We start from the raw sequence: 21,356 nt of genomic DNA, 5'->3' as shown, positions 1-21,356 counted from the left end.
ATGTAGCATTTAATAGCCCACACCTGGGAGTGAGATGGTCATGTGTTTCTGACTTTGACACTTGACTTAACCTCTCAAAGCCTCAGCTTCTTCATCTTCAAAATGAAGGAAAATGTCTTACCTCATAGGGTTGTTGTGAAGAAAAAAGAGAAAACATCTATAAAACACTCAGGATGATGCTTGACACATAGCCAGTGCCTAAGATACCTTAGTTTGTTATTTTGATAATTATTATCAGCTTCAGTGAAAATGTGAAATTTAAATATTAGCATAAATTAGTTGGAAATCTATAGAGGGAAGTAATGAGATACAAATGCAGGCTTTCATTTCTACGGTAATTTTAATATTACAAATGTGTCTGAGATTTCACTGTTTCATGACACATAAACTAACTGATTTTCATCTTCTTCCCTGTCATATCCCAAATAAGCTGTGATGCTGCATCTTAGGGTGTTAGGTCAGTGGCCTTAATTTCTCTCCTTTTTTTTTTTTTTTTGGACAGTATGCATTCACACCATTTGTTTTCCATTCCAAAAAGGAAAAGAAAAAAAAAAGAGGCTGGAGCTAATGAAATTTTCTAATGCCTTTCCAATTCCTCTATATGTTATCTAATGTATGTAGAGTAAAGGGAATCACTCCTTGGAGGTTATTACTGGCACATGCCCAGAGTTTAGAGCAAAGGAGTCGGGTAGGCTCCAGCGATCAGTGTGGACTGCAAATGTCATGGCGGGAACTCAAAGAACTGTGTCTGCAGACAGTGGGAGAAGAAAACTTCAGTGCCAGGGTCAAGAGCAGTAACTGTGAGCAGCACTTTCTAATGAGCAAGGTTCACACGGGTTATAGACTTTTGACCTGCAGACTGTGATGACAGCTATGGTTCAGGAGACATTCTGTACAAAAATCTGGACAAGTTATTTCATGTGGATTTGTTTGAATGACAGAAAATGATTCAGGTAGAAGAGGAAAACCTTTAACTAAAAATACATTTAAATGTATATATGTAGAAATATATCACATATAAACTACGAAGATATGCATATAACACATGTGAATTTTTAAGATGCATATTATATTATAATATATATATTGCTACTTCATGTTTCTTATATTAAATACCAATCTCATCATTCTAGCTTATTGGGACAATCAGTAGCTAAATGAGATGAAGGATTTAGGAACAGGCCATTTATCTTCTATTTTCATCTTCTGGTTCCTGGTCACTCCAGTCTGCTTATGTTAATATTATAATTATAATTATAACTGTAATTAATATTATTGTAACTATAATATTAATTATAGTTATAATTATAATATGTTGATTTAATTTCCTACCTTTCTGTCCAAATTTCTTCTCAACCTAAAACACTCTAAGTTAAATTTTGAAAGTACATGTACTTCATTAGCAATATTTGCAATGTGTAGTGATATTTAGTTTTCTCTCCTTTTGCAAGAGTATCTTTAAATGTGACCACTCCAGGGGATGTTTTGTAAATGCACTCAGGAAAAATGTCTGGTTCAAAATTTCTGTGAATTTCTGTCTGCTGTTGAAATGATAGAATTGTTAGAGCGGCACAGCATTAGCCAAGCATAGAAAAATTTTCCAACTAGTTTTCTTTTTGAACACTCTATTCGAATAAACATTAGCATTTTTTATGATCATGCCCTGTTAGTCCTTCTTCTTCCACTCATCCAAAGTACCCTCACCACTTAAGGGTGTCTGCGCCACTGCTCAGGGCCCATCCAAACACTGGTGCTGTTTCCTACATTCAGAATTGTCAGGGAACTTGGCCTCTTTTCTTTTCCCATTTTTGTGGTTGTGTGCTTTTTGTTTTGTTTTTGTTTTTGTTTTCAAATGAAAACAAAAGAGATCTTTCAAGGAGAAGAAAGATCTGTAGGTTTTTGTCCTAATGATCTGCAAACAAATAACCTTACTGAACAATTTCTTTGGCCCATACTTTTGCAGGCCTCCTGCTGGAAACCTCCTTGAGTCTAATGTCCACCTATTCCTCCCCAAATTATTTGGAAAGGCTGAATTAATGCTTGGCGTAAAGTGCTAAAACGGAAAATGTTAAATATCAATGAACAAATCTGGATTTGATGCAGTGGACATAATAACCTCAGCTAAATCAAAAACCAAGGATAATTCAAATTTAAATAAAGCTTTTGTTTGTTTGTTTCTGATAGGCAAGGAAACAAATATGAGAAATAACTGGAGTTCAGTGAAAATGTCATTGAATTTCCATTAGTAAAACCAGAGCATTTTATGCATGCATTTAAAAATCTCTAGTAAATTTTGAAAACAAATAGTTGAAAATCCTGATTAAGCACAACCTCCACCCAGACAACTGCCCATGACTGGTGTTTACTGTGAGGGTTCAGCTCCCACCATGGGGTCTACCAAGAAAAACAGTACCATTGATTTCATCCCTTTCTGGCAGACCTTTAACTGAAACTTAATTATGTTGCTTTTTGTCTGCAACCTTCCCCCAAGGTTTCTGTGATATTAGAATACCTCCTTTAAGTGTTATGAAAAGAGCATTAGAGAATTTTTTCTCTGATTATTTCATAACATAACATAGCAGTTCCTTCTGCCAGCAAGCCCACACAACTGTTTTCAATAAAGCAGCTTTTTTTCCATTTTATAAAATATAGATTAAACATCAATTAGTCATAGCTAAGTTTTCACATTTTCCTTTTACAATAATCTTTTTATGGCTAGTTCTCAAATAACACAAATAAGGTCCTATAATGTGTGAACAATGGCACAGTCTTCTGTTTAATAAAGGGTGAGGATACTTGGTTTTGTCAATCTTGAACTGTTTTGCAATAATTTCATGCTGAGCAATTATTTCTATATTTCTTAAAAATTGGAAATTTTGAAAGCATGGAGTAGTATGTATTTTTATAGCTAGAAAATCTTACTAAATGAGTATGGCCTTCTGAATTTCTTTCCTTCCTCTTCTCTAAACTCATAAAATGGAAAGCGGTCAAACCAAATGTGTACTAACCATAGCAGCTTGCACATGTTATGGTCACCAGTGTCGATTCTTGTCATTTTTGTTTACTATTATTGGCTTGTCACAGTCTCCATATATCCAAAAATAATGGAAAATGAAAACAAACTTTTGTATGTGTCCTTTTTCTCCCCAGCAATGTGTCAGCCTGGGAAAATGCTCTCTTTGAAAAGAAAGCAGAGCTGACATATAATTGTTGCCTTTACCCCAGCTGTTACTGACATTACACGCTGAACCTTCCTTGGAGACACAAAACCAATTTTGATGTGACACTCTGAAAAGTCACCACTGGTACTTTACAAATAGTTCAAGGTCACAGAAATCTTGCCCTGGACACCTTCGTGTAAACCTCTGGAGGACTTTTCTTTCTTAGGAAAAGCTGTGTTTTTATTGATTTTGCAAATTGTAGACTTAAGGTCTAACAAAGGAAAAGGTATGAAGAGAAAAGCTAAGTACAAAATCAATGGTTTTGCATTGAAATTTTACAAAATCTATACCATGCAAATATTATTGTGAAAGAAAAGTTGAAAATATGCTTAACTTTCAAAACTGTGTACAGAAATAGACAAACTCAGTGTGAATTTGACTAATGGGACATTTGGTAAAATATTTAACTTTTATTACTTACATATAATTCAAGTTTTTTATTGCCATTTAGAGTATTCTATTCATTATATTGATATTTTGTTAGTACTATTTTTTCTTTATTGTAACTTTTCTTATTCAATCATCAATGTGTCACTCAACAATATTCTCATCAAAACTATTTTTGCAGTGTCATCTGATGAGTAACTAGTGCTGTGTGAGTTTCCTTTCTTGTCAGTAATTTCTAAGATAAAAGAATCTGCCTTTATTTCATTCTTTCCTTTCACTCCTCCTATCAAGGCTGAAATACCTTGTAGCTTCCAAAGTATTAAGTTGGCCAATCCTCTAAGAAAAAGAGAATTGGCCAACATCATTAACATAGCAAAGGATCAAGACCTCAGTGGTCTTACTCTATTTCTGAGGTTGCTGATCATCTAATCTAAACTGGGCAATAACCAAAATAGTACATCTGACTCAAAAGTAAACTGGCCTAATGCTCATGCTGTAAATTATATTTTTTCTCTCATTTCAATGCTTGAGGAAATTTACACTTACCTACATGGATTGAGTTGCTAAAGATCAATTTCCTAATAAAATGTCACTATGAATAAACATCCTTTTGAGAAATAATGAACTCTTATCTATTCTCTTTTCTTCTCATCATCTTTTAATGATATTCTCATTATATGAGAGCCTTAGGGTGAGAAGAAATAAATTTAATTTATAAAGTTTATGATTTACCTTCACATTACTGCTATTTCAAAGACAGCCATTTTTCTACTTCTAAAAAATTTGCTTTGTCCTAAACCAATATAGATAGATTGACGGGTAGCTGGAGAGATAGGCAATAGATCGATAGATCAATAAACAGATGACTGATAGATTTTTTTTTTTTCCCCTTGAGACAGAGTCTCGCTCTGTGCCAAGGCTGGAGTGCAGTGGCACGACCTCAGCTCACCGCAAGCTCTGCCTCCTGGGTTCACACCATTCCCCTGCCTCAGCCTCCCGCAACTGGAAATACAGGCGCCCGCCACCATGCCTGGCTACTTTTTTGCATTATTTAGTAGAGACGGGGTTTCACTGTGGTCTCGATCTCCTGACTTTGTGATCCACCCGCCCCTGTAATTCAAAGTGCTGAGATTACAAGCGTGAGCCACCGCGCCCGGCCCACTGATAGATTCTTTCACATTCACTATAAGAAACAAGTTCCCTAACAAATTTTGATATACTTAGATCGGTAAAGACACAATGACAAATCCCATTACATTTAACAAATGCTTATTTGATGCAGGATAGAGCAAAACATTATATTTGTACTGTAATAAATAAGGAAATGATTGTGATCAGCTAACTTACACACTTTTAGTGATAATTCTAATTAGAGTAATTGATTTTTTCTAAGTGCTATGCATTGTTCTAGGTTGCCCAAGGACATGTGGGTTGTAAGTGAAATAACCATAATTTGAACCCTTGTCTGTTGGACCTAAAAAAATCCATATTTGGTATATTTGACCATACCAATCCAGGGAAGAGTTTGACAATTATACAAATCACTCTATAATTGAGCAAAATGTGATCACTGTCATTTGACATATACATATTTTTACTGATACTCACATAGATTCTTGGTCACCCATGGCTGGGAAGGCTAGAGGGAAGGAGGGGATAGAGACAAGTTGGTTAACAGGTATGCAATTATAGTTAGATAGGAAGAATAAGTTCTAGTGTTCTGTAACAAAGTAGGATGACTATAGTTAACAACAATTTACAGTATATTTTCTAATAGTGTATTTTCTAATAGATAGATGAGAGCATTTTGAATGTTCCTAATACAAACAGATAATAAACGCTTGAGGTGACAAGTATGCCAATTACCCTAATTTGATCATTACACAACACATACATGTATCAAAATGTCACATGTACTTTATAAATATGTACAATTATGATGAGTCAATTAAATCATTAAAAAAGAAACTGATCTTACTAAGGTTGCCAATGGCCTCCACATTTCTGAATCGAAATTTTAGTTCTGACTCATCACTTTACTCTCAGAATTATCCAGCATCCTGCTACTTAACATTGTGAGCTGGATTTTTATTTATAATTTTAAAAATTGAGGTGAACAGAAGCATTTACACAACGTAGGTGGGGTTTATTAGATCACTACTTTGTGTCTAGCTCTGCCATCATTTCACGTAGTAGTGTGTGAGATGAACATGTCATGAATGTGTTCTCAATTTCAGTTGCAGTTTAAATCAGAAAGTAGCACATCAAACATGCTTGATCCGTTCTCTTTTCTCAACCCTGTCCAGCTATAATATAACTAACATCTTAATTAGTATCATTATTATTATAGCTAACACCTTTGAAGGACAGAATGCAGAGTGCTAAGATAGATACTTCCTTTGGTCTCGGGCAATTTTGAAAAATTTAGGTAATGCTGCTCCTTGCTGGTCACTATTAGTACCAGTCAGTTCAATGACCTGGGAGATGCATGAACTCACTGGGCCTCCGTAAATGGTGTCAGTGAGGAAAACAATGGGAAATTACAGATTAGGTATTCATGAACTAAGAGTCTGGATGGACGGTGGTCTAGAAGCTATGTACCAACAATATAAATCTACAACTTTCAAAGTATATTTCATTATGGGTAACACTTTGTAAATTATTTCAACAAACTTTTTAAGCGAAAATGAACACAAATCAAATAAAACAGATGTTTCAGGGAATTTTATTTATTTAAGTTGCATTACTCGAGAAAGTTAATGATGAACTATAATTTTTATGAAAGTATTGATGATTCATTTATCATTCCCCATGAACACCATCTTAATGTCACTAACCACATGAAAACCAAAAACCGTGAATTCGCAGAAGAATTAGCATCTACTTCAAAGGGTCACATTTAGTTTAGGAGAACCATGCCTAAAGAAAATTTGGCACATGAAGCAGAGGCTTGCTTATCCGTCACTCTGAGAGTGCCTGATTATTAAGATCAAATGACTGTTGTTCTGACTGAATTTTGTTCAAATCCAAAACCAAATCGTATTAATTTTCTAGGGCTGTCATTAAAACAAAACAAGTGCATGCATGCACACACACACACACAAGCACACACGTACGTGCACACACACACACACTGAGTGGACTAAATAACGGAATTTTATTTTCTCCCGGTTCTGGTGCTTGGAAGTTCAAATCAAGATGGCGGCAGATTTGGTTCCTTCTGGGGCCTCTCTCCTTGGCTTGCAGATGGCAGCTTTTTTGCTGTTTCCTTACAGACCCTTCCCTCTGTGAACACCCATCCCTGGTGTCTCCTTGTGCATCCAAATTTCTTCTTTTTACAAGGATGCCAGTTATGTTGAATTAAGCCTCCCCACCGTGTCAGGCGATTTTGACATAATCATAAAGGCCCCATCTCCAAATACAGCATGTATCTCAGTCACATGCTGAGGACCTGGGAGTGAAGGCTTCAAGATATTAATATATTTGGGGGAATAATTCTCCTCATAACATAAATTTTCTTGTACCCACATGTAAGTGACATGATTTCTACTTAACTGTTGGCTACATTAACAGAAGAATTATTTTAAAAATCAGTGATGCCCGTTTAAAATCTCGTAAGCACTTGCTTCAAATTGATTGCAGTTAACTTATTACCAAAAATGGTTTATTTTGCCAGGCACAGTGGCATGCACCTATAGTATCAGCTACATAAGCATCTGAGGCAGAAGAATTGCTTGAGCCTGGATGTTTCATGCCAGCCTGGGCAACATAGCAAGATCCTGTCTCTAAAAAATTGTTTATTTTTATCCGATGTATAAAATAATAAAAATAATACCATATTGGAAAAAAAAAAGCCTCAGGAAAATTCCAGTGGCCTGCGACTAAGAAACTGATTAAAGTACATAAAAATGTGTTAAGAATATTTACTCTGTTTATATTATTTTTTATATTCAAATTATAAACAAAATAATTTTTCCAAGGTACATGGCCATATGTTATTTTTATTTTTGAAAATAATTTCATTTTAAAAATCATTTTAAGTGGATTGTTTCAACATTTCACCCAATATAATGAAATTAATTTCAATACTAATTAATAAAAATTTTCATAAAACAATATCATTTTAATATGTTTAGCACTCCCTTCACTCTCAAAAGTGAAGGTGTCCTGCTTTGGGACACTTATGTGGTCATTCAATAGCATTTGACATAGATAGCATCCTTCTAAATATACTCTCTTTTTTGATTTTCAAGGTAATGCACCCTCACTGGCCATTTGCCAGTGTCCTTTGCTTGTATCTCCCCTTCTTATCAAACTCGTAGATTGTCCTTAGGGTCCCTCTTGTCATTTTCCCATCTGTCTCACTCCGTCTTAGTCAATCCAAGCTTACCACATTAAACACTATCTGTAACCTAATGGTGCCAACATTTAGGTTTCCAAACAATACCTTTCTCCAAAGCCCAGACTCATATGTCCAACTGCCCACTCAGCATATTCACTAGGATGTCTAGCTCTTATCTCAAGGTTACAATGACCAATCTGAATTTTTTATATCCCTTCCATTCAAACCTTCAACACCCACAGTATTGCCTCAACACTGTCATTTCTATTCTTTGGGAAAACACTTTGGCAAAATCCTTGACTTCCCTCTTTCACACTTCACATCTTATCCACCAGGAAATGCTCTTGGTTCTACCTTCAAACTATATCCAGGATGGCCACAGCTCACGAACTCCACTGCTACTACCATTATCTGAGGCCCCATTGTCTCTAACCCAGATTGTTGCAATGATGGATCGACCGGTTTTCTTCCCACTGATGCAACTCTTAGTGGAGTAGCCAGAAAAGCCTCTCTGAAATACCAGTTAATTATGTTCATCTACTGAAAATTCCTGGAATGCTTCTCATTTCACTCAGATTAAAAGCCACAAAGCTTATAGGGACACACAGGTGTTACATGATTTGTCTCTATTACTCCCTGTCCTCGTGTATTAGTCTGTTCTCACACTGGTAAAAGACATACCCAAGACTGGGTAATTTGTAAAGGAAAGAGATTTAATTGACTCATAGTTCCACATGGCTGTGGAGGCCTCAAAATCATGGTGGAAGGCGAGTGCTGAGAAAGACACATCTTACATGGCGGCAGGCAACAGAGTTTGTGCAGAGGAACTCCCATTTATAAAACCATCAGATCTAGTGAGACTTACTCACTATTACAAGAACAGTATAGGGAAAATCACCCTCATGATTCAATTATCTCCACCTGGCTCCACTCTTGACAGCCTTGACATGTGGGGATTATTACAATTGAAGATGAGATTTGGGTGGGGACAGAGCCGCCTAACCATATCACCTCATATCCCACCTTCTCTGTGCCTTCTCTCCACTGCCTGCTGCAGCCACAAGTTTGAACTTGGAACTTTGCCCTTGCTGGTCTCACTAATGAAATATTTTTTTTCAGATGTCTCCAGGGCTCCTTCCCTTCTCTTCTTCTAATCGTTCCTTAAATGTTGCATTTTCAGTGGTCATGCTATTAAAATTGCAATTTACCCCTCAAACAACAGTTACTTTGGATCACCCTTGCCTGGTTCTACTTTTCATTTTCATAGCATTAGAATCACTGAATATTTTAGTTTAAAGACAATGGATTATAACTGTTGTCCTAACATAATTACAAGTAGGACAATCTTTCACTCTCCAAATGTGTCCTGTAGCAAAAAATAAGTAGTTTGTTCACCCCATATATGAAACACTTATTTACTGTATCTATTGTTTTCATACTCTAACATGAAATCTAGGGGATCGGGGAGTTCTGTGGGTTCCATTCACAGTTATGTCTAAAGTGTGAAGAATATTTTTGGCACAGAATAGTCATAATAAATATTTTTAATAATTCAATTGACTTTAGGAAAGTAAAGTATGGGTGAACAAAGCTTAAGATAATGAGTTATTTTTAAAAGCACCGTGGCCTCTCAGACTAAAGTGACCAAGTCTATTTGAGGGAGTGAAGAAAGATTCTCAGAGAAGTTGACACTTGACATATGTTTTAAAGACTGATGGATTGTTTGTCACACAAGGAAATGATAAATGCTTAAGGATGGATACCCCATTTCCCTTTGATGTGATTATTACATATTATATGCTTGTATCAAAATGTCTCATGCATGTCATAAATATATGTTTATATACCAAATATGTATCCATAAACATTAAAAATGCAAATAAAGAATGATTCTGAGACAAAAAAAGAAAAGGAAGAAAAGGAAATATCAGACATTAAAAAAATCAGTACCACATGTAAAACATGATGACATAAAATGCTACTGTGTGTTCAGAAAACAATGGGAGTTTTGACATGGAGGAACACAGGGTGTGGGAGGCATCATGGAGAAGATACTGGAAACAGGTTGAAAATAGAATATAAGTTTTTGGACAAGAAGAATTTTGTATCTAACACTGGGATTCAACAAGGAAGAAGCAGGAGCTGGGGTGGTTTCCCGCATTGCTCCCCACAGACTTCTTGTTCTTCCTTGGGAAAGAGGGTAATATTGCAAGGCCATACTCTTTTTACGTTAGATGTGACCATGTGACTTGCTTTGGCCAAACAATGAGCAGAAATGGTAGGTGCCACTTTCAGGCAGAAGCTTTAGGAGTCAAGGCACAACCTCGTGATCGCTTTCTCCCTTCCTGGCAATCATGGATTCAGGAAGGAAGAGGGAGCCTCCCGCAGCTTGGGTCACTGAGTGTGGTTGGTATAGAGAAGAGCACCCCACCCAAGCCTGCCATAGTTGTCTGCTGCGAGAGAGAAATGAAGCATTCCTGTTTTAGGCCTGAGCTATGCTTTTTTTTTCTTTTTTTTCAATCATAGCATAGCTTATTGCATTCTAATCTAAATATCTTTAAACAATGAACTAAAATAATTACCCAAGCAATCATTTAATTACTCTGTAAATTGTGATATAGAATTTCTGCATTAAAATATATGCAATATAATTACTTAACATTTTAAAAATTATTTTTGTAGTAAACCTAACTTAAAAAAAGGAAAATACATGGCTATTGACAATTTGAAGTTCTTAATCCTAAGTAACACATCAAATATGCTAAATATGCTCTAACTGAGTTAGTAAACTGTGGTGTTGCATGCGCCCACATATTTAAATAAACAAATAATATATTAGAAAGTGCTTTAATTTATACTTCACAAAAGGTGAAAAATATTACCTATGTCTTTGTTCATTTCTTGAAATCCTTATATTTCATTTATATTACATAACAAAAATTAAGTGTTATTTTTTCAAGTATCTATGATTTTATGATTTAAAAAAGGCATATTCTTATTGTAATCAACATCTTTAGTACAAAATACATGTTTAATTCCCGGTTTGCTGTGCCAAGGAAATCATCAAAGTAGACAAGGGGTTGTCTGGGTATGTAATAGCTCAGTGAGAGTTGGTAAAGAATAGCAGACATACAAAGGGTTGGCTGTTTTATTTTATTCCCATATAGTATGAAAAGCAATAGTGCATCAAGTATTTATGCACTGGAAATCTAACTCCCTAGAGCTTATGTTTTTAACGGTTCAGCAACTGAGCAGAAAGAGTCTAGATCAACAAATTAAGTTATATTCACACTGATTGGCAGGGGCAGATGCAATTCCATTCTATCTTTCTACCAATGATAATGGAGGTCATATCTCAGAGGAAAATGAAAATCTTTGCATCTCAACCTGACACATTCCATTTGGTTCTCGAACATGATTCACCTAAGTAGTTATGAGTATGACACAGTTAATTTAGCAAGCACAATGGTTTGTTCAGTAACATTAACCTTCTATAAAAATATCCCCACCTGTTCCCTAGAGTAAATATTATAAGATGTAGGCACAATTAAAATGGCAGGCCCTATTCTACTCTATGGAATGTCAAAACATCCAATAAAATGAAATTACATAAATATTTTTCATAAGGTATAATGAATACAAAGTTTAAATAAAGGTGTCTGCATTTTTCAGGATATGCTTTTTTATACTATGCAGAAATAGTATTTGGTGGTCAAAGGCCATTGAGACATTATTCTTAGCTAGAGGAAGATATTATGTCTCACTAAAATATTAGAACAAAATGGAAACTCTCTAACATGGCCCACAAGACTTTACATGATCTTATCCCTTTCCAATTTAATTTTATATCATTTTCCCCTTATTTATTTTTGTTAAACCACATTGGCTTTCTATTTTCTGTAGAAATCAACTCTCATTCCCACCTGAGGGCCTCTGCTCTTTCTATTGCTTGGAATCTTTTCATGATGGACTCAGCCTTTCACTCTCCACTCCAGTGTTGCCTGAGAGAGGCTGTCGCTGACCCACCAGTTGGAGGTAACTCCCTTTTTGCTCCTTTTATTCACATATAACAGTGTTGCATTTTTCTCTTATCAGTTACCAGTATCTAATACCGTCATTTTTATTTTAATAGGTTATTATGTGCCTTTCCTATGAAAATAATAAATATTATGAAAGCAGGAATCTTCTCTGTCTCATTAAATTTTTCCTTATATTCCACTTAAATTTGTTGCATGAGAAATGAAAGCTTCTTTTTCCCTTTAATTTCCATGAATTCATTTTATGAGCAGTGCTTAGATATATTATACTTCCTTACCTTTTATACTGAAACTACAGAAATAAAATTACATAATTTATTTTCTATAAAGGTGCTTATGTATATTTTCAGAAAGCTCATATGGCATATAATACAGGCAGGTATGTAACACTGAAATCATCAAGATAATTTGCTACACAGATCTTTGACCTTCTGTAGTGACCAATTTTATATCTATTTATTATCTTTATGCTGAATATTTCTATTTTAACATACTGTAAAAGAGATAGTCAGAAGGTGGGTATGCCATCTAAATGTGTGATCTTAATATCGTAAATAATGATCAATGCTCAACCAATATCAATGTATTAATTTTACTATCATGCCAACTGCTTAGATTATTCTGAAAGATGCTTAGCACCATTAAATTCTGTTATGTGCTCATTATGCTTAAATGACAAAAGCGGACATCGACTCAGAACAAATGTAATAATATTCTTTAATCACTTACGATTTGTGAAGCATAAGAAGTAGCAACTATATCTTAATTATTTTATTATTTTATGAGGTAGTAAAGCAGTAAGATTAGAAAGCAGGTAAATAAAATCTTCAGAAAGTGAGAGATTTTTCTTAGTGTGCTAGTCAAAATATTTGGTAGAGTTACTTCTTTGCTTTTTTTTTTTTTTTTTTGGGAGTGTTGCTCTTGTTGCCCAGGCTGGAGTGCAGTGGCACGACTTCCTCTCACGGCAACCTCCGCCTCCCAGTTCAAGTGATTCTCCTGCCTCAGCCTCCCGAGTAGCTGGGATTATAGGCATGTGCCACCACTCCCAGCTAATGTTGTATTTTTAGTGGAGATGGGTTTTCTCCATGTTGGTCAAGCTGATCTCAAACTCCCGACCTCAATTGATCCACTCGCCTCGGCCTCCCGAAGTGCTGGGATTACAGGCATGAGCCACCACACCCGGCCAAAGTTGCCTCTTAAGATTTGATCCAGAAAATACAAGATGAGATTTTGATAGATGCAAGGATGGGAATTCAATCCCTGTGGAAGAAATGTCATAAGTAAAATTATGGTAGAAAGATGAGAAACCTAGTTTATCTAAAAGATAGGTGATACATAAAGATAAAAATACAGTGAAGGTAGTTTAAAACAAGGTCCTGGATAAAACAAAACATGAAGCAAATGGGTTTTGAATTTCACTTTTCAGGAAAATGAGGTACTATTGAAGGCCTTTGAGAGAGAGAATATTGGATCAGTTTAGTGTTTTAAAATTAATAAATATGTGTGAATCAATATCTATTGAATAAACTAATAAATGAAATAATGGTTCATACAAATGAATACTTCTCAATAGATTAGGAAGACTAGGAAAACCAATGTAAGAATGATATACAGGGAGAATCAGAAGAGTAATTCTAAGTAATAAATATTTTTAATGAACTATTACTGTTGGAAAGAGAGTAAAGTGGTATCAAGACTTGAATTAGGATAGCGGTATTATTTATGTTTGGACTATGGGACCACCACAGTTGGGACAATGGGAAAGAAAAGTATCTGAAAGCTAGATTGGATTAGATACCACAAAGGTAAGGTAGAAGCAAAGGGAAACGAACAAGCTGTCAAACCTGGTCTCAGAGAAAAGTAGTATGAATAAAACTAGAGCAATCTCAAGCGTGACTTTGGGACACCATTGTTCCTGAATGCTGCAATCACAGTGAACAGAGGACCGCACTGGGAAATTGATGCTGCAGATGCAAATCAGAAGCCTATTGAGTGACAGTTCATTCAGGGACATTTATCCAACTACAGGAGAACTTTGGCCAGAGGATAGGGATAGGTAAAATGTAGATTACAAACCCGAGGAAACGCAACACAGAAATGACCCAAACACGAGCTGGTTTAGTGTGGGATCCCAAACCTAGCAAGAAAGCTCTGTTCTTGATAGACAAACTAGGGAGATATAGTTCAATCAGAAACCAAATTTAGAGAATTGATTCAGGTCCAGGAAATAAAATACTGAATTTAGTAGCCTTGGTGGGTGCTGGGTATATGTCTGCTTGCTAGGAAAAAAAAAAAAAATATATATATATATATATATACACACACACACACACATATTTCATAAATATATTTTTTATATATAAACCTATGTTATATATGTAACATGTTATATATAGTTAGTAACTAACATATACAGTTAGTAACAGATATAACTATATAGTTATATATGATATATGTGTGTGTGTGTGTGTGTGTTAGTGCAAAATGGAATCCAGAAATACAGGCTGGCTTCCAGATCCAGCATCTGTCATAAATGATGGACTTCATGACTTGATTGTGAGTATGTAGCTATTGAAATATATCCTAACTCACTAGAGACTGTTTTGAGAACTAGAATTGAGTGATGAGTAAATATTTGTGAATGATCAATGTGGAGAAAGAAAAACGTGGAAGCTGAAAATAGAGGCAGAGGATAAATGGCGGAGGAACTGTGAACGCATGAACAGCTGAAAGAGTCAAGTGAAGGAAAGATTTCAGTGAGGAGCACCAAGACGACAAGATCGGTTCCATAAGGTCTTAAGTTTAGTTGATGGAAAAAGTAGACAGCAATATATGGTCAAAAGGAGGAACCGGTTTTGTGGCAAAATATAATGAGTTAAATAATAGATAAGGTGAATGGCTTTGATTCAAATATAGCACTGTAACTATAATGACAGATCACAGCAAAAGATGAAGCTATGTGGAATGCATGAAATTACCAAAAGAGGGAACATATCAGAAAAATATGTTTTGGAGAAAAACTTACAGAGTAACATCATTTAGAGTGTGAAAAAAGTAAGAAGTGCAAACATGGTGATAGACAAACTATGTTCAAAAAGGTAGATAGGCAAAGCGGTGCATACAGTGTAAAAGGGGGATTTTACTCATGATTGAGCGGTCAAAACTGATGTAGTAAATGAGGACAAAACAGAAAATTTATTTTCATGTCATATTTAGAGGACAATTAACATGCGAAACGTGGTTTTTCTAGACTAATAGACATAACGTCAGATTTTAAAAGGTTATCAAATGAGTTTAAGATTTACAAAAGTATCGGCAGTGAGTGCATGATTCTCTCGTTGCCAGTTTGGGTATAACAGTAACAAAAGAAGACACATAAACCATATAAAGAATGTTAATCTGATAAACAACACTGGAACACGTTAGTGCACAGGAAGGGAGACAAAGTAGGTGAAAATGGAAGACTAAATGGAAGTGATATGTTTAGAAGAAGGTAGGCTGGCTGAGATGGAACTAAGAACACTTAAATAAGAGTTTGCCTTAAAGAGGACAGACACATATCTACCAGAGCAGAGGACAAAGAAGAGGATGAATGTAGATGAGTTGAATAAGCATTTTGAGGTGAGAAGAAAACTTAAACATGGTTTTCTGGATGGCATCTACTGTCTTATTTAAGTAAGAGACAAAGAGATATTTCTCCTAAGAATTGAGAATCAAAGTTTGGGAGACCGAGGTTAAATATTTGTTTTTTGGAGAAGCTACTTTGGGAAATTTGATAGGAAATGAATAAATGATATGTGGAACGATAGAATAGCACTGATACATTTATTGTATTTGCCATTTTTATGCAGTTATATTCAGTATATCACCCTTTACATAAACTTTTCAACTGAAATAATATATGCACACATGGTTTTTTAAAAATTCTAATAGCAAGAGAATTTTAATAAAGAGTATGAGGCCCAGTTAACACCAACTCCCAGTTCCAGTCTTAAAAGGCAAATATTATTAAATAATTATGAAATGCTCAACCTATTTTATTACTACATTCTGTTAACATATGTGGATTTATAACACTATATTTTCTCCTACCCCTTTCCTCCTAATTGTATTATACAAAAATTCATAGTTCACTTGCTGCTCAACTCAGGAAATTCAAAAATCAAACTTCAGCTTCTCTTTTTATTCCTTAAGAGGTAAAAATGGCTCCAAACTCCAACTTTAGAAGAAGACTGTTGCTCCCTCTGCTTTACCTCTTTTCCTTCACTGTCACTTCAGTGTATGTGTAAATTTGTCTGTGATGTGTCCATTGTTGATTCTACCAGGAAAAACAGTCAACATTTTTTTAGGAAGTTAAAATATATAAATATGTAATATATATAAATATATAAAAATATATAAATGCTGTTCGATGTAAATCCAAGTATGACAAATTAAGAGCACCTCGATGTAAACTCTTCAATGCAATAATCATAATTCTTTCAACGTCACTTCTCCCATGCCATGCAAAAAAATTTTTTTTATGTATAGGTCAAGTAAAATTGTGTGTGATAATGATATTCAATGAGTTGCTTAAATTAAGTCACATTTCGATTTGCTTTTTATTTTTATCATGTCATTTTGAGAGCCATTGTTTGTTTATCCTGCAGTTTACAGTTGCCTATTTGTTTATTTAATAATAATTATGTTGATTTATTTACTTTTTTATTTTCCTGGGATTTCACTTACTTGAATTTTAAACATATACTCCTCCGTTTATGTCCTATCACCCCAGCTTGTCCCAGAATCTACTGTCCTGCTCCAAACTGAACTGTTTGGGGACCTTACATCCCCTATAAGATGTTTGGGGAGCTACTTTCAATGCTCTCCTGAGTCAACTGATTTTTCTCATTTTGCTCCAGCACAATTTCAAGTAGCTTTCTAGGAAAAGATATATTGGAAACAAATTTTCTACGTCTTTGAATATCTGAAAATATCTATACTCTCCTTTTCATTAATAAATTGAATCACGTAGACTTTTTGGTGGGTCTTTTCATTCCATGACTTGGAAAGCACTACCATTGTATGCATTTTTTTATTCCATTTAATGAAGTTCTATTAATATTTTTAGCAAAAATAATGGAGATTCAAAAACATACCTGCAATAAGAAATAGTCATAGGTAGTTCCTAATAGAATATAAGTACCTCAAATGAAGAGCCTGATTTATTTATATTTTTTAGCCATAATATACCAGTTGGTTGCTTCTGTTTTGGTCTTTCCTGAATACAGTTCCACTTCCTCTTGATGATTAGGTAGTACCATGTTTTTTTGGTTTGCATTTTGTTTTTTGTTTTTGATCTTGTTTTCAGCAACTGGCATAGTCTTCACAGCCCTAAGACACTGGTTACACATCCATTAAGAAGCACAAGTCCACTTCCTTACATAATGTGAATTTTGGTTACTATAGCACATGCATACAAAAAGGAATGTGAAAAAATTCTATTCTGTGTCAAACTAATATACAATCTATTTCTAGTTTGTCTGATTTGACTTGGGGCACATTTTAAAACTGTAGTATAAGACTATGAATTATCAGACATTAATTAGACTCCAATTAATGAGTTTTTAAAAGGATTTACCCAAATATACCCCGTTATAAGTTGTATGTATATGAACTTTATTTAGTATACACACTACGTTATGTAATTTGTATATTTGCACCACATATTAGAAAAGAAAAAAGAAATAAACAATGTTTCTTCTTTGTAATAGTTTACTTGGTTCCCTTGTGATTTTTTTTCCATGACACATTTCTAGGCCAAAATAAACATGCATAAGAGCAGCCATTACTAGTTGTTGACCTAAGTATCGCTAATGGTATTGCTGTTATAAGTTAGGAAAATTTTTGAATGGAATGCAAAAGGAAGAATGTTTCCTACCAGTCACAAGATAAATTATGGTTGTAGCAATCTCCATATGAAGTGGGCCATAAGACTGGAGACATCTGACAGGACACTAAAGGGAAGGCACTGAGAGCAAAGGTTCAGGGATTTGTTTAAAAGTAATTTATTTTTGGCTTCATGCCATCTTTGAAAATCTTTCCCCAGGCAATAAACATTAGAAATTTTATTATCAGTGACATAGTCTCTGGCTTCTCTGGGAATCAGATAACTTGTCTCATTGTAGCCTAAGGCTACCTTGATGGTTTCCTTCAGGAAAAGTGGTCCTGGTTTGCAATAAAAGTCACAAGGTTAATCTGGTACTTGGAGTTGCTTTTCCCTATAGATAGTAATTCTTACACTAAATTACATTTTTGTCATTGTCTATCTCCCTCATTAATATTATTTGCATGAAAACCTTTCAAATTATTGCATATTCAGCCCCATGTACTCTGAGAGATTCTGGCATTTATGTTGTGGTCATTCTCTGCTATAAATTCTTTGGTAATTCAACCAAAGTAAGCTTCATTTTTTATTTTGTTAGCATCTCTTGGTGAAGAGATGTATGAGAGGTTAGTCAAATAGCCAGAGCTGTCTTCTATGTACCCAATACTATTTCATGAATGAGGAAGTTCCGTTTTATTTTACTGACAGTTTTATGACAAGTGCTATCATTTCAGTGACATCTCTACTTTAAAAATACCCTTCTCACGCAAGCATTACAAAAACCAAAAAAACACCCACAATAACAAAACATGTACGAAGACATTATTTTACTTAAAGAAGAGAGTCTTTCTGATGTACAAATCTGTAATTATAAAAACTGATATAACTACACAACATAAATAATACAACTGTACACCCAAAATTATTTTTGTATGTTTTATTTTCCACATTGTTTTATTATGTTTTAGGAAAATAATAAGAAAGAGAGTGCACAGTAATTCAGATGAGAAATGACAATTTTTTCCCAGAAAGAAAAGAAAGTAGGAGGAGATTTTTAAAAATCGAACACTCATATAATGTTGACCCTTGTCTAATGGAATCTTTACATGTGTTATATCTTTTGAACATCTGTCAGTCAGAGTAAGATCAGAAAATTTAAAGTGATTCTAGTTGGTTCTGCTAGAGACAAACTTAATACAGGCAATCAAAGACCACCTAACAATTAAAGGAGTTGGGCACCTGAAGGCCAGGAGGTTGTTTTCAGGAAATCAGGATTTTCAATAATTAACAGGAGCTGCCTCTGACGACCCCAAGGGTCTGCATCACCAAAATGGATAAGAAGAAAATGAGAAGTCGAAGGCACTTATCACCAATGATCTAAGCTACCTGACTGGAACTGTCCTCATTCACTGCCTTTCATTGTTAGTATTTAAGTGTAAAGAGGTTTTAGGAAACTGTAATTTCAGGGTTCTCCCTGTTATGCAAAACTAAAAGCAAAAGGGAGTGGCAATGATGCTGAGTTGATAGGAGACAACCCTGTATACAGCCATCGAGATGAGCAGAGATGGAGGCTTGTCAGTCATGCGCAAAGTCATTTTAAACACGAGAGACTGTGATTCATAAAGCTTCAATGACTTCGGGAGGTAAATTATACCAATTATAATATAGGTATATTATATACAAAAATATGTACATATAAACATGTATGGTAAATATATGTGTGTGCATGTATTATCAAGAGAGAGTGTGTGCACTTGTAAGAGGTTTTTTGCAATATACATATTTTATATTAGTTAGCCATTACACAATCTTCCTATTACAGATGAAATAACTGACATCCAGAAAAGGGAATCTATGTCTGAATACACTGCCAATAAATGCAAAACTGAGATTTGAACTCAGTTCTATCTGACTTCAGAGTGTATGCTTTTGACCAGTGCTATCTGCAGACGGATTAATTTCAAGGGGCGTGCAAGATGATTCATTGGATTGAAGGAAACAGATATTATTATTGCAATCCCAATCAGTTTTACCTTAAATTATTAGGAAAATGCATTATTTATATTTAATATTCAGGTTGCCATGAGGGCTCACAGTTCTTCCACATAATACTTTTATGTTACTCAAAACACCGGTGGAAGAGAGAAAGTTCTGAACTCCATGAAGTTGATATAGGGATGCCCACTTTCTTCTGCTTTTTTTTTTTTTTTTTTTTTTTTTGTATGTGTGTGAATATATCTGGTGCAAGCTACGTATAACATGATTTCAATAAAGATAAGATTTTTTATTTTATTTTATTTTGAGACTGGGTCTCACTCTGTCACCAAGGCTGGAATACAGGGCACTGTCTCAGCTCACTCCAGGCTAAACCTTCTGGGCTCAAGCAATCCTCCCACCTTGGCTTCCCAAGTAGCTGCGATCACAGGTGTACACCACCACATCCAGCTAATTTTCCCATTTTTTTTTTTTTTTGTAGAAGCAGGGTTTTGCCATATTGCCCACACTAGTCTCAAACTCCTGAGCTCAAGTGATCTGCCTGCCTCAGCCTCCCAAAGTGCTGGGGTTATAGTCACAAGCTATTGTACACAGACAAAAAATAAGATTTTTGAATGCTGGAACCTTTGTAATACTTTGAAATCAAAAGTGCTATCCTTAAAAACATATAGTGCAATTGCTGAAGTCCACTGGGTAATTCAGAGTAAAACAATTTGGAGTATTTGAATTTAAGAATGAGTCTCATGAACATCCAGCACTGGGTAAGATGGAGTAAGCTCCTTACACTTAAAAATGCTGGGTGGGATAGAAAAAGCAACTGCCAGAAGACTTTGAAAAGGAATCAGAATCAAATCAGCTGGAGAGTGGAGTCAAAAGTTGAATAAGCAACCTCATAGAGTGAGATCCCAGAATTTTGTAACTGATTTTTCTTTTCTTTTCTGCTTTGTGTCCTGACATTGTTTTGAAGATGAGTCCTGTCTATGTCCCTACCACCCTGAATGCACCCAGTCTCGTTGGAAAATGAGTCCTCAGCTAGATAGCATGGACAGCAACACTCCAAGAGGAACCTTGTCTTTCCAAAGGCCCAGGAATAGGGGCCACTGTGGACAAAAGAATATAAGAGAGGTCTGCTTCCCCTCCCCTCTCTCTTTTTTGCTTTCTTGGTTATGACCCGAAGGCGGTTCCAGTTATGAAGCTGTAGCAACCAGGGCAAATAAAACTCAATCTATCTGGCTAGAGGAACCGAAAATGGAAATGCTGCAAGTAGAAGACTACATAAGAAATTCTGAAGAGGGAGAGTGGGAAAGGCAATCTCCTCTGTCCGTGTGTTAATTAGCAAAAGGGCCAGATTTACCCTTGGGCTGTGCCTGATAGTTCCCCCCAAAACATAGTAAAAATCATAAAAACCTTCATAATTATTAATGCTCTATACTTAGAATTTCTTCTTGTTCAAAAATATTCTATTAGGGATGATAATAAGAAGAGTTAGAAAAGAAAAACATATAAAA

The sequence above is a fragment of the Chlorocebus sabaeus genome, chromosome 3 (assembly GCF_047675955.1).
Source record: "Chlorocebus sabaeus isolate Y175 chromosome 3, mChlSab1.0.hap1, whole genome shotgun sequence".
Classification (NCBI taxonomy): Eukaryota; Metazoa; Chordata; class Mammalia; order Primates; family Cercopithecidae; genus Chlorocebus; species Chlorocebus sabaeus.
Note: the sequence above shows the minus strand (reverse complement) of the source record.